This window comes from Psammomys obesus, unplaced genomic scaffold (genome assembly GCF_907164565.1).
Source record: "Psammomys obesus unplaced genomic scaffold, mPsaObe1.curated_primary_1811, whole genome shotgun sequence".
In the NCBI taxonomy this organism is placed as follows: Eukaryota; Metazoa; Chordata; class Mammalia; order Rodentia; family Muridae; genus Psammomys; species Psammomys obesus.
In genome coordinates this window covers 2,219,782-2,234,022 of record NW_026590571.1, presented here as the reverse complement: position 1 = coordinate 2,234,022, position 14,241 = coordinate 2,219,782, and the positions used below count along the sequence as shown (strand labels likewise).

The window sequence follows — 14,241 nt, the reverse complement described above, 5'->3', positions numbered from 1 at the left end:
TTGGAATTGTGACCCGGAGTGGTGTAGCTGGATCTTGAGGTAAAGACATTCCCAGTTTTCTGAGGAAGAGCTATATTGATTTCCAAAGTGGTTATACAAGTTTACATTCCTGCTAGCAAAGGAGGAGGGTTCCCCTTTCTTCACAACCTCTCCAGCATGTATTTTTACTTGATATTATCCATTCTGATGGGTGTAAGGTGAAATCTCAGGGTAGTTTTGATTTGCATTTCCCAGATGACAAAGGATTTTGAGCATTTGAGTGTTTCTCTGCCGTTTGATATTCCTCTGTTGAGAATTCTCTGTTTAACTGTGTACCCAATTTTTAATTAGATTACTAGGTTTGTTGGTAAAGTTTAACGTCCTGTATATTTGTTATTTGAGGCCAATAATATTGCTTGGATGTGAGAAAATTTAGGATGGAGGAAAATATGTACCATTTATTTTAATGTATAACACATTATATAGGCTAATGTTTTAGCAGCACATCTTCACTTTGCAGCATGGGTCTTGACTGTATCAATAATATATCCTAGAAAAAGAATTGCACTTGTGTGTTATAAGCTATGTTTAACATTATCCACAGTAATGATTTTAGTGTAGCAAAATGTGGTACCTACACAGTTTCTTGTGACAAGTGAAGTCATAAATAACTTTGTATTTATTTATTTGGACATGAGTATTTTGGTTATGGATGAGACAGTTGTGTTTGAGTATTAGAAACAAAATAGTGAATTTCTTATGTCTAGAAAGACTGAATAGATGGATTATATTACCAATAATGATATATTAACACTGTTAATGAAATATACAAATTGAAGAAGCCAATATGACATGTATTTTCTGTGTTTGGTTGGGAAGTTAACATGTTTAATGCCACAGGCCTTGCTCTAAGTGATGTTCAATGTGTAGAAGACCTCATTTCCTGAACATTTAATGTACTTTGCAGTTTGCGTTTTTGTCAACATTTCATTTTATAATTAGTCATTTACATCTATTTGTTTATGGCTAATGTACGTTAGAATTTATTTTCCTACAAAGTAATGCTCTTGGGAAACTTTCATTTTTTTCTTGCATTTTTTAAATTTTATTTTATTTTATTAATTACACTTTATTCACTTTGTATCCCCCCATAAGCCTCTCCCTCCTGCTCTCCCTGTCCCACCTTTCCTCCCATTTCTTCACGCATACCCCTCCCCAAGTCCACTGATGAGGGAGGTCCTCCTATCATTTCTTTTGATATTAGTCTATCAGATCACAACAGGAGTGGCTGCATTGTCCTCTTCTGTGGCCTGGTAAGTCTGCTCCCCCCTCAGGGGGAGGTGATCAAAGAGCAGGCCAATCAGATTATGTCAGAGGCAGTCCCTCTTCCCATTACTATGTAACCCACTTGGACACGGAAAGTGTCATGGGCTACATCTGTGCAGGGATTCTAGGTTATCTCCATGCCTGGGACTTGGTTGGAGTTTGAGTCTGTGGGAAGACCCCTGTGTTAACATTTTCTGGTTCTGTTTCTCTCCTTGTGGAGTTCCTGTCCTCTCCAGATCTTACTATTTCCCATTTCTTACATAAGACTCCATGCACTCTGCCCAACAGTTGGCCCTAATTCTCAGCATCTGATTTGATAGTCTGCAGGGCAGAGCCTTTCAGAGGCCCTCTGTGGCAGGTTTCTAGGTTGTTTCCTGTTTTCTTCTTCTTCTGATGTCCATCCTCTCTGCCTTAGGGGATGGGGACTGAGCATTTTAGTCAGGGTCCACTCTCTTGGTTAGTTTCTTTAGATGTACAGATTTTACTAGGTTTATCCTAGGTTATATGTGTATATGAATGAGTATATACCGTGTGCGTATTTCTGCTTCTGGGACAGCATACTCAGGATGATCCTTTCCAGGACCCACCAATTACCTGCAAATTTCATGATTTCCTTATTTTTCATTGCAAAGTAATACTCAGTTGTGTAGATGTACCAAAATTTCTGCATCCATTCTTCAGTTGAGGGACATCTGGGCTGTTTCCAGCTCCTGGCTATTACAAATAAAGCTGCTACAAACATGGGTGAGCAAAAGTCCTTATTGTGTACTTGAGCCAATTTTGGATATATGCCTAGGAGTGGTATGGCTGGATTTTGAGGAAGTGTTATTCTTATTTGGCTGAGAAAGCACCAGATTGATTTCCAGAGTGGTTGTACAAGTTTACATTCCCACCAGCGGTGGAGGAGGGTTCCCCTTTCTCCACAACCTCTACAGCATGTGTTGTCACTTGAGTTTTTGATCTTGGCGATTCTGATGGGTGTAATGTGAAAGCTCAGGGCCATTTTGATTTTCATTTCCCTAATGGCTAATGACCTTGATCATTTCTTTAAGTGTTTCTCTGCCATTCGATATTGCTCTACAGAGAGTTCTCTGTTTAGCACTGTTCCCCAATTTTTTTAATTGGATTACATGGTTTAAGCTTTTCAGCTTCTTTAGTTCTTTATATATACTGGATATGAGTCCTCTGTCAGATAAAGGGTTGGTGAAGATTCTTTCCCAATCTGTCGGCAGTTGCTTTGTTTCGATGACAGTGTCCTTTGCTTTACAGAAGCTTTTCAGTTTCATGAGGTCCCATTTATTGATTGTTGCTCTTAGAGCCTGTGCTGTTGGTGTTCTGTTCAGGAAGTTTTCTCCTGTACCAATGAGTTCTAGGGTATTTCCCAATTTTTCTTCTAACCAATGTAATGTGTCTGGTTTTATGTTGAGGTCTTTGATCCACTTGGACTTTAGTTTTGTGCAGGGTGATAAGTATGGATCTATTTTCATTTTTCTACATGTAGACATCCAGTTGGACCAGCACCATTTGTTGAAGATGCTATCTTTTTTCCATTGTATATTTTTGGCATCTTTGTCAAATATCAGGTGTCCATAAGTGTGTGGGTTTATTTCTGTGTCTTCTGTTCAGTTCCATTGATCCACCATTCTGTTTCTATGTCAGTACCATGCAGTTTTTATTACTGTTGCTCTATAGTACAGCTTAAGATCAGGAAATGAGATACCCCCAGAAGATCTTTTATTGTAGAGGATTTTTTTTAGCAAATCTGGGTTTCTTTTTATTCCATATGAAGTTGAGAATTTTTCTTTCTAGATCTGTAAAGAATTGTGTTGGTAATTTGATGGGAATTGCATTGAATTTGTAGATTGCTTTTGGTAAGATGGCCATTTTTAAAATGTTAATCCTGCCAAGCCATGAGCATGGGAGATCTTTCCATTTTCAGATATCTTCTTCTAATTCTTTCTTCAGAGACTTGAATTTTTTTTCATAAAAGTCTTTGACTTGCTTGGTTAGAGTTACTCCAAGGTACTTTATGTCATTTGTAGCTATTGTGAAGGGTGTTGTTTCCCTAATTTCTTCCTCAGCCCTTTTTTCTTTTGTATACATGAGGGCTACTCATTTTTTGAGATAATTTTGTATCTGGCCACTTTGCTGAAGGTGTTTATCAGCTGTAGGAGTTCCCTGGTAGAATTTTTGGGGTCACTCAGGTATACTATCCTATCATCTGCAAATAGTGATAATTTGACTTCTTCCTTTCCCATCTGTATCCCCTTGATCTCTTTCAATTGTCTATTGCAATAGCAAGGACTTCCAGAACTTTGTTGAAGAGATATGGAGAGATTGGGCAGCCTTGTCTTCTCCCTGATTTCAGTGGATAGTTTTAAGTTTCCTTCCGTTCAGTTTGATGTTGGCTATAGGTTGCTGTATATCGCCTTTACTGTGTTTAGATATGTGCTTTGTATCCCTGATCTCTCCAATACTTTAAACATGAATGGATGTTGGATTTTGTCAAATGTTTTTCAACATCTAGGGAGATTATCATGTGTTTTTTTTCTTTCAGTTTGTTAACATGGTGGATCACATTGATGGATTTCTGTATACTGAACCACCTCTGCATACCTGGGATGAAGACAACTTAGTCATAGTGGACGATATCTTTGATATGTTCTTGTATTCCATTTGCAATTATTTTGTTGAGTAGTTTTGCATCAGTGTTCATAAGGGAGATTGGCCTGAAATTCTTTCTTTGTTGGGTCTTTGTGAGATTTAGGTACCAAGGTGACTGTGGCTTCATAGAATGAGTTTGGTAATGTTCCTTCTGTTTTTTTTTTTTTTTTTTTTTTTTGTGGAAGAGTTTGAAGAGAATTGGAATTAGCTCTTCTTTGAAGTTCTGTTAGAATTCTGCACTGAAACAATCTGGTCCTGGGCTTTTTTTGGATTGGAGACTTTCGATGACCACTTCTATTTTCTTGGGGGATATAGTACTATTTAATTGATTTACCTGGTCCTGATTCAGCTTTGGTAAGTGGAATCCATCAAGAAAAGTGTCCATTTCATTTAGATTTTCAAATTTTGAGGCATATAGACTTTTGAAGTAAGTCCTAATGATTGTTTGGATTTCCTCAGTTTCTGTAGTTATGCCTTCCTTTTCATTTCTGATTTTGTTGATTTGGGTGGTGTCTCTCTGCCTTTTAGTGAGCTTGGCTAAGGGTTTGTCGATCTTGTTGATTTTCTCAAAGAACCAGCTCTTGGTTTCATTGATTCTTTGAACTGTTTTATTTGTTTCTAATTGATTGATTTCAGCACTGAGTTTGATTATTTCCACCCGTCTATTCATTTTTGGTGTGTCTGCTTCTTTTTCTAGGGTTTTTTTAAAATTTTTTATTTAACTTTTATTAATTACACTTTATTCATTTTGTATCTCCCCCATAAGTCCCTCCCTCCTCGCCTCCTGATCCCACCCTCCCTCTCCTTTCTGCATGCATGCCCCTCCCCAAGTCCACTGATAGGGGAGGTCCTCCTCTCCTTTCTGATCTTAGTCTATCAGTTCTGATCAGAAGTGCCTGCATTGTCATCTTCTGTGGCCTGGTAAGTCTGCTCCCCCCTTAGGGGGAGGTGATCAAAGAGCCGGCCAATCAGATTATATCAGAGTTAGTCCCTCTTCCCATTACTATGTAACCCATTTGGACACTGAACTGCCATGGGATACATCTGTGCAGGGGTTCTCGGTTATCTCCATGAATAGTCCTTTGTTGGAGTATGAGTCTCTGGGAAGTTCCCTGTTTTCAAATTTTCTTGTTCTGTTGCTCTCCTTGTGCTCTCCCAGCTCTTGCTTTTCCCACTTCTTACATAAAATTTCATTTACTCTGCCCATCAGTTGGCCATCAGGTTCAGCATCTGGTTTGATAGTCTACAGGGCAAAGCCTTTCAGAGGCCCTCTGTGGCAGGTTCCAAGGTTGTTTCCCTTTTTTCTTCTTCTGGCTTTCAGAGAATCTCTGTAGCAGGTTCACAGGTTGTTTACTGTTTTCTTCTTCTTCTGATGTCCATCCTCTTTGTCTTTCAGGATGGGGATTGAGCATTTTAGTTAGGGTCCTCTTTTTTGCTTAGTTTGTTTAGATGTACAGATTTTAGCGGGTTTATCCTATGTTGTATGTTTATATGAGTGAGTATATACCGTGTGTCTTTTTGCTTCTGGGAAAACTCACTCAGGATGATCCTTTCCAGATCCCACTATTTACCTGCAAATTTCATGATTTCCTTATTTTTCATTGCTGAGTAATACTCCATTGTATAGATGTACCACAATTTCTGCATGCATTCTTCACTTGAGCTGTATTCAGCTCAACTAGGCTATTTCCAGCTTCTGGCTATTACAAATAAAGCTGCTACAAACATGGTTAAACAAATGTCCTTTTTGTGTACTTGAGCCTCTTTTGGATATATGCTTAGGAGTGGTATGGCTGAATTTTTTTTTTTTTGGATTTTATTTTTTTCTTATCAGTTACATTTTATTAACTCTGTATCCCAGCCGTGTCCCGATCCCTCATTCCCTCCCAGTCCCTCCCTTCCTCCTTCATCTCCACCATGCCCCTTGCCAAGTCCACTGATAGGGGGGACCTCCTCCCCATTCATCTGATCCTTTTTTATCAGGTATCTTCAGGAGTGGCTACAAAGCTCTCCTCTGTGGCCTACTAGGACTGCTCCTCCCTTGGGGGATGGGGAGGCCAAAGAGCCAGTCATTGAGTTCCTGTTAGAAATAGTCCTTGTTCCCCTCACTATGGGAAGCCAATTGGTTACTGAGCTACCACAGGCTACATCTGAGCAGAGGTTCTAGGTTACATTCTACATAGTCCTTGGTTGCATGTCAGTCTCAGAAAAGACCCTGTGCCCAGATATATTTGGTCCTTGTGGAGCTCCTAACCTTTCCTCATCAGACTAACTCCCCTTCTTTCCTATGATTCCCTGTATTCTGCCAAAAGTTTGGTCATGAGTTTTTGCTTTGAAAACACTGCTAGTTAGAGTCTTTCAAATGCGCTCAGTAGACTCCTGTCATATGTTCAATGCGCATCCCATTTGTCTTTCTAAACGAGGATTGATAATCTTACCCCATGTCTGCTCTCTTGATTATCTTTTTTAGGTGTATAGATTTCATTATGTTTATCATATCTTATAGGTCTATATAAGTGAGTATATACCGTGTTTGTCTTTCTCCTTCTGGGATATTTCACTCAGGATGATCTTTTCTAGATCCCACCATTTGCCTGCAAATTTCATGATTTCCTCCTTTTTGATTGCTGAGTAGTATTCCATTGTGTAAAAATACCACAATTTCTGTATCCATTCCTCCGTTGATGGACATCTGGGTTGTTTCCAGGTTCTGGCTGGAACCCTCCTCCACTGCTGGTGGGAATGTAAACTGATACAACCACTCTGGAAATCTCTCTGGCGCTTTCTAAGACAATTAGGAATAGTGCTTCCTCAAGGCCCAGCTATACCACTGCTAGGTATATACCCAAAGTTTGCTCAAGTACACAAAAGGGATATTTGCTCAAACATGTTTGTAGCAGCATTATTTGTAATAGCCAGAACATGGCTAAATCTTGACGAAGCGCTATTCCTAGTTTTCTGAGAAAGCGCCAGATTGCTTTCCAGAGTGGTTGTACAAGTTTACATTACCGCCAACAGTGGAGAAGGATTCCCCTTTCTCCACAACCTCTCCAGCATGTGTTGTCACTTGAGTTTTTGATCTTGGTCATTCTGATGGGTGTAAGTTGAAATCTCAGGGTTGTTTTGATTTGCATTTCCCTAATGGCTAATGAGGTTGAACATTTATTTAAATGCTTCTCTGCCATTCGATATTCTTCTACAGAGAGTTCTCTGTTTAGCTCTGTTCCCCATTTTTTAAGTGGATTACTTGGTTTGCTGCTTTTCATCATCATTATTTCTTTATATATACTGGATATGAGTCCTCTCCTCTGTCAGATAAAGGGTTGGTGAAGATTCTTTCCCAATCTGTAGGCAGTTGCTTTGTTTTGATGACTGTGTTCTTTGCTTTACAGAAGCTTTTCAGTTTCATGAGCTCCCATTTATCGATTGTTGCTCTTAGAGCCTGTACTGTTGGTGTTCCTTTCAGGAAGTTTTCTCCTGCACCAATGAATTCTAGGGTATTCCCCAATTTTTTCTAGCCAATTTAATGAGTCTGGTTTTATGTTGAAGTCTTTGATCCACTTGGACTTCAGTATTATGCAGGGTGATAATTATGGATCTATTTTCATTTTTCTACATGTAGACTTCCATTTGATACAGCATCATTTGTTGAAGATGCTATCTTTTTTCCATTGTATGGTTGTGGCATCTTTGTTAAAAATCAGTTGTCTATAAGTGTGTGGGTTTATTTCTGGTTCTTCTGTTCGGTTCCATTGATCCACCATTCTGTTTCTATGTCAGTACCATGCAGTTTTTATAACTGTTACTCTGCAGTACAGCTTGAGATCAGGGATGGATATAGCTTCTGAAGATCTTTTATTGTAGAGGATTGTTTTAGCAATTCTGGGTTTCTTGTTAATCCATATGAAGTTGAGAAATTTTCTTTCCAGGTCTGTAAAGAATTGTGTTGGCAATTTGATGGGAATTGCATTAAATCTGTAGATTGCTTTTCGTAAGATGGCCATTTTTACTATGTTAATCCTGCCAAACCATGAGCATGGGAGATCTTTCCTTCTTCTCATATCTTCTACTAATTCTTTCTTCAGAGACTTGAAATTTTTTTCATACAAGTCTTTGACTTGCTTGGTTAGGGTTACACCAAGGTACTTTATGTCATTTGTGGCTATTGTGAAGGGTGTTGTTTCTCTAATTTCTTTCTCAGCCATTTTGTCTTTTGTATACAGGAGTGCTATCGATTTTTTTGAGTTAATTTTGTATCCAGCCACATTGCTGAAGGTGATTATCAGCTGTAGGAGTTCCCTGGTAGAGTTTTTGGGGTCACTCAAGTTTACTTTCATATGATCTGCAAATAGTGATAATTTGACTTCTTCCTTTCCCATCTGAATCCCTTGATCGACTTCAACTGTCGTATTGCTCTAGCAAGGACTTCCAGCACTATGTTGAAGAGATATGGAGAGAGTGGGCAGCCTTGACTTGTCCCTGATTTCAGTGGGATCTCTTTAAGTTTCTCTCCATTCAGTTTGATGTTGGCTATAGGCTTGCTGTATATTGCCTTTACTATGTTTAGATATGTGCCTTGTATCCCTGATCTTTCCAAGACTTTAAACATGAATGGATGTTGGATTTTTCAAATGCTTTTTCAACATCTAGGGAGATTATCATGTGGTTTTTTTCCTTTCAGTTTGTTAATATGGTGGATCACATTGATGGATTTCTGTATATTGAACCACCCCTGCATACCTGGGATGAAGTCTACTTGGTCATATTGGATAATATCTTAGATGTGTTCTTGTATTCGGTTTGCAAGTATTTTGTTGAGTATTTTTGCATCAATGTTCATAAGGGAGATTGGCCTGAAATTCTCTTTCTTAGTTGAGTCTTTGTGAGGTTCAGGTACCAAGGTGAATGTGGCTTCATAGAATGAGTTTGGTAAAGTTCCTTCTGTTTCTCTTTTGTGGAATAGGTTGAAGAGAATTGGAGTTAGCTCTTCTTTGAAGGTCTGGTAGAATTCTGTGCTGATCCATATGGTCCTGGGTTTTTTTTGGATAGGAGGCTTTTGATGACCGCTTCTATTTCTTTGTGGGATATAGTACTATTTAGTTTATTTACCTGGTCCTGATTCAGCTTTGGTAAGTCAAATCGATCAAGAAAATTGTCCATTTCATTTAGATTTTCAAATTTTGTGGCATAAAGACTTTTGATGTAAGTCCTAATGATTGTTTGGATTTCCTCAGTGTCTGTAGTTATGTCCCCCTTTTCACTTCTGATTTTGTTGATTTGGGTGGTGTCTCTCTGCCTTTTAGTTAGCTTGGCTAAGGGTTTGTCGATCTTGTTGATTTTCTCAAAGAACCAGCTCTTGGTTTCATTGATTCTTTGAATTGTTTTGTTTCTAATTGATTGATTTCAGTCCTGAGTTCGATTATTTCCAGCTGTCTACTCCTGTTTGGTGTGTCTGCTTCTTCTTTTTCTAAGGTTTTTAAGTGAGCCATTAAATTGCTTGAATGAACTGTCTCGAATTTCTTCTTGAAGGCACTTAGTGCTATGAACTTTCCTCTTAGCACTGCTTTCATTGTGTCCCACCAGTTTGGGTATGTTGTTTCTTCATCTTCATTGAGTTCTAGGAAGACTTTAATTTCTTTCTTTATTTCTTCCCTGACTCAGCTGTCGTTCAGTAAGAAGTTGTTCAGTTTCCATGTTTGTGTTGGCTTTTTGCAATTTCTGTTGTTGTTGAGGTCCAGCTTTATTCCATGGTGATCAGACAAGATACAAGGTATTATTTCAATCTTCTTGTATTTGTTGAGGCTCGCTTTGTGACCAACTATATGGTCTATTTTGGAGAAGGTTCCATGAGGTGCTGAGAAGAACGTAAATTCTTTTGTGTTTAGGTGTAAGGTTCTGTAAAGTCTGTTAGGTCCATTTGATTCAATACCACTCTTAGAGACATTGTTTCTTTGTTTAATTTCTGCTTTGTTGACCTGTCCTTTGTTGAGAGTGGGGTGTTGAAGTCTCCCATTATTAATGTGTGGGGATCTATGTGTGGTTTAAGTTTTATCAGTGTTTCTTTTACAAATGTGGGTGCCCTTGTATTTTAGGCACAGATGTTCAGGATTGTGATGTCTTCCTGGTGGAATTTTCCCTTGATGAGTATGAAGTGTTCTTCCCCATCTCTTTTGATTAATCTTGCTTGAAAGTCTATTTTATCAGATATTAGGATGGCTACTCCTGCTTGCTTCTTGGGTCCATTTGCTTGGAAAGCCATCTTCCAACCCTTTATCCTCAGGTGATGTCTATCTTTGTGACTTTGGTGTATTTCTTTTATGCAACAGATTGATGGGTTTTGTTTCTGCATCTATTCTTTTAGTCTGTGCCTTTTTATTGGAGAATAATGTCCATTGATGTTGAAAGAGATTAATGACCAGTGGCTGATAGATCCTTGGATTTTGATGTTGGCTCTGGTCATAAGGTTGTGTTCTTGCTTGCTTTTTGTTTTACTGTAGTTAGGTTAAGTATTTCCTGTGCTTTCTTGAAAGTAGCTAGTTTTCTTGGGTTGCATTTTCCTTTCTAGTGCCTTTTGTAATGCTGGATTTGTGTGTAGGTATTGTTGAAATTTGTTTTTGTCATTGAATATCTTGTTTTCTCCGTCTATGAGGACTGAGAGTTTTGCAGGGTATATTAGCCTGGGCTGACATCTGTGTTCTCTCAAGGTCTGCATGATATCTGCGCAGGCCCTCTGGCTTTCATTGTCTCTGTTTAAAAGTCAGGTGTGATTCTATTGGGTTTGCCATTATATGTTACTTGGCCTTTTCCCTTGCAGCTTTTAGTATTTTTTCTTTGTTCTGTATACTTACTGTTTTGATTATTATGTGGAGGGAGGATTTTCTTTTCTTGTCTAATTTATTGGGTGTTTTGTAAGCCTCTTGTATTCTTATTGACCTCTCCTTTATTTTGGACAAATTTTATTCAATGATTTCATTGAAAATATTTTCTGGGTCTCAAAGGAGGGAATCTTCTTTTCCCTCTATTCCTATTATTCTTTTTTTATTGTTGTTAATTCAAGGAAATGGTTGCATAAAATACAATCTGTTCTAGAAATGTAAGTGGCCTGCCCAGTACATAACATTTCAAATATCAAAGTATATGGTATACATACAAATAAAGAGAAGGCAACATATGTTCTATGTACAGTACAGTATTTGAAATTATAAAATAAGCTCCATAAAGTACATGGTTCTTAATGTTCCTCTGAACTTCCCTTCAATTAAAACTATGAAAAGTTATCACTTTAGAATTTACATCAGAATATGAGAAACACAAACAGCAGGGAGCTGGCTCCCTGCAGGATTCAAAAGAAGTCTGCCTGCCAATGGACAGCAGGCACCAGGGGCTCACACCAACAAGAAAAAAAATGTATGACTTTCAATCATTCCATCGCCTTTATTGAATGCCTCTTGGCTGCTAACAGCAACCTATGGAATCAGTGTACTTGGCCCCACTGTACACTCTTGTAACACACACACACATACACACACACACACACACACACACACACACACAAACACACACACAGATTTATCAGCTTGGAATAACATCTCTGGCTTAGTGATAAAATAGAACTGCTCTTTATCAATTTTATAGAAAGTATAAGTTATATATCACACAGCTCACCCATTGTAAGTATACAGTTCAGTGAATTTGAGTAAACTTAAGCAGCCATATAGATCACTTCTGTCACCCTCAAAGTGTTGTATTATTCTTAGGTTTTGTCTTTTTATGTTGTCTTGAATTTCTTGGACAGTCTGTGTCAGGAATGTTTTAGATTTAACATTTTCTTTGACTGATACATCTATTTCTTCCATTGTATCTTCCACACCTGAGATTCTTTCTTCCATTTCTTGTGGTCTATTGGTTATGTTAACCTCTGTAGTTCCTGCTTTCTTCCCTAAATTCTTTCTCTCCACAATTTCTTCCATTTTTGTTTTCTTTAATTTTTCCAATTCTATCTTCAAATCTTGAGCAGGTTTGTTGATTTCCTTCACCTGTCTGACTGTATTTTCCTTCAATTCCTTCAGCTGTTTGTTTGAACAATCCTCTGTTTTTTTTTTTTACTTCTTTCAGTGATTTAAGCATTTCCTCTCTAAAGGCCACAAACTGTTTGGCTGCAACTTCCTGTATTTCTCTACAGATGGCCATAATCTGTTTGTTTTTATCTTCCTCTATTTCTTTACAGATGGCCATAATCTGTTTGAGTTTATCTTCCTCTAGGTCTTTATGCCTTTTATTTGTTTCCTTTGTTATCCTCTTCATGAGCATAGATGTTATGTCATTTCCTTGAATTTCAATTATGCTGGGTGTCCAGGGTTACTTGCCCCTGGATAACTGGGTTCTGGAGCTGCCATATTGCACTGTCTTTTGTTGGTTGAGCTTTTATGCTGGCCTCTACCCATTGTGCTGTCTTAGGTGTTTGGAGTTTGTTTCTGGTGGTTCCTGGAATCCTGTGGTGTTGATAATCCCCTTGGCAGGAAGATGGATTTTCCTGAAAGAAGCCTTCTCTGCTTTTTGGGTATAGTCACTGGATGGCAGGTGATTTTCAGAAGTTGCCACTGCTCACCTCAGGCATAGAGACCTGAGTGGTAACTGTGGTCCTTGTTAGTCAAGAGGGCTCTCCTCTCACCCAGAGAAGTCCTGAGGACAGCTGCCCTGCTTCTGGGTTTCTTGCTGTAACTTTAGTGATCTGCTGCTGTAGCCTGTTTGTCCCCTGATTTGGTCAGTTTTGTTAGGGATAACTGGATGCCCCTTGGATCAGTATCTGGAGGTTGATCTCGGGGATTTCGGGCTTCTCTAGATCTGAGGTTGGGTCTCTGAGCCCCAGTACTCAAGTGGTAATCTGTGGCGGGTGGGTACTGCTCTACTGGTTAAAGCAGGCTATCTGGTGCATAGTGGTTCCCTGGGTTGGGCTGGTCTGCGGGCCCTTTACCAGGGATATACTGGGTGGCCTAATTCTGTCCCCTTTGCTTCGTTCTCTGTGATGATTTCTCCTGACAGGGACTCCCGGTCTCTGTTGCCCTGGGGAGGACAGTTCTGTCCGTGCTGAAGAGCTGGGCACGCAGCAACTGTCTGTGCCTGCGGCTGGCGCCCAGTTCAGTGATGTCGGCTTGTACCCGCTGGTCTGCGAGACATTTTCCAGGGAAAGACTGGTTGACCCAAGTCAGTCCTGTTTCCTTCCTTCCCTGTGGGGTTTTCTCGCCACTGGGTCTCCCAGTCTCTGGTGTTTTTTTGTGCCCACTGATCAGCCTGGGAAGGTGATCAGGACACACAGGTGTGTGGCTCTGGTCTGGCTTCCTAGCGCCTTCAGGACCCAGGATCTCTTCTGGGTTCTGGCTGGGTGGCCTGAGCATGGACCTGACTGATTCCCATACTGTGGGTGTTTCCTTTCACCTTGGAAACACGATTGATTGCTGTTATTTTAGGGCCTAGAGTTCAGTCTCTTGTTCGCTCTATGGAAAATGTTGTCCTGCTCCTCAATTGCAGTGTTATCCTGGCGCCGCCATCTTGTCCCCCCTCCGGAAACTTTCTTAATATAAGAATTAACCTTTAACCTTTCAACTCTTTAATTAATGTAGGGTGATATCAATGTAAAAAGTACCTGAACTCAAAATACAAGATGACTCTGTGAAAGGAGTTGAAGAGATGATGACACTAATTTTCTTTGTTATATACATATCATGAAATCAGCAGAATAAATGATGCATTCAATGATGGTTAATTAGAACTAAATTGCTTTCTTCTGTATTTATGAATTAATTTCTCATATTTTATCTAGTGTACCATATATATATATATAATAAATTAAAGTAAAAGTTATCTTTCCTGGTTTCATTTATTAGCTGAGTGATGTTCACAGTGATTAAAATAATAAGAGAATATTATTCCCATTTAATAGTACTTATTTGTTATATGTTTACACATGCATAGTAAAATAAAAAGCTAATGTTTCAGTATTTTTTGGCAGCATAATTATAAATAGCAAATCTGTTTTAATGTGATTCTACATAATTTTTGATTTGTTAAAATTTTCATATATTAAACATTTAGCATAATATATGTTTAAACATGTATCAGCAAAATTTATTTGTGATATTTGCTTTGAGGTGGTTATTAATAGCTACATTTTAAAAGTTCTTCAAAAAATAAAAATAAAATTAAGTTCTTCAAGTATATAATTAACCAATATTATTTAATATATATGATTTCAATTTATATATGTTAACCGAT

General features: G+C 38.6%; 1 protein-coding gene across 1 annotated transcript in view; it reads left to right on the top strand.

The window, feature by feature from the left end:
* Window positions 1-14,241, top strand: part of LOC129677283 (cilia and flagella-associated protein 47-like) — a 603,052-nt gene that overhangs the window by 145,648 nt on the left and 443,163 nt on the right.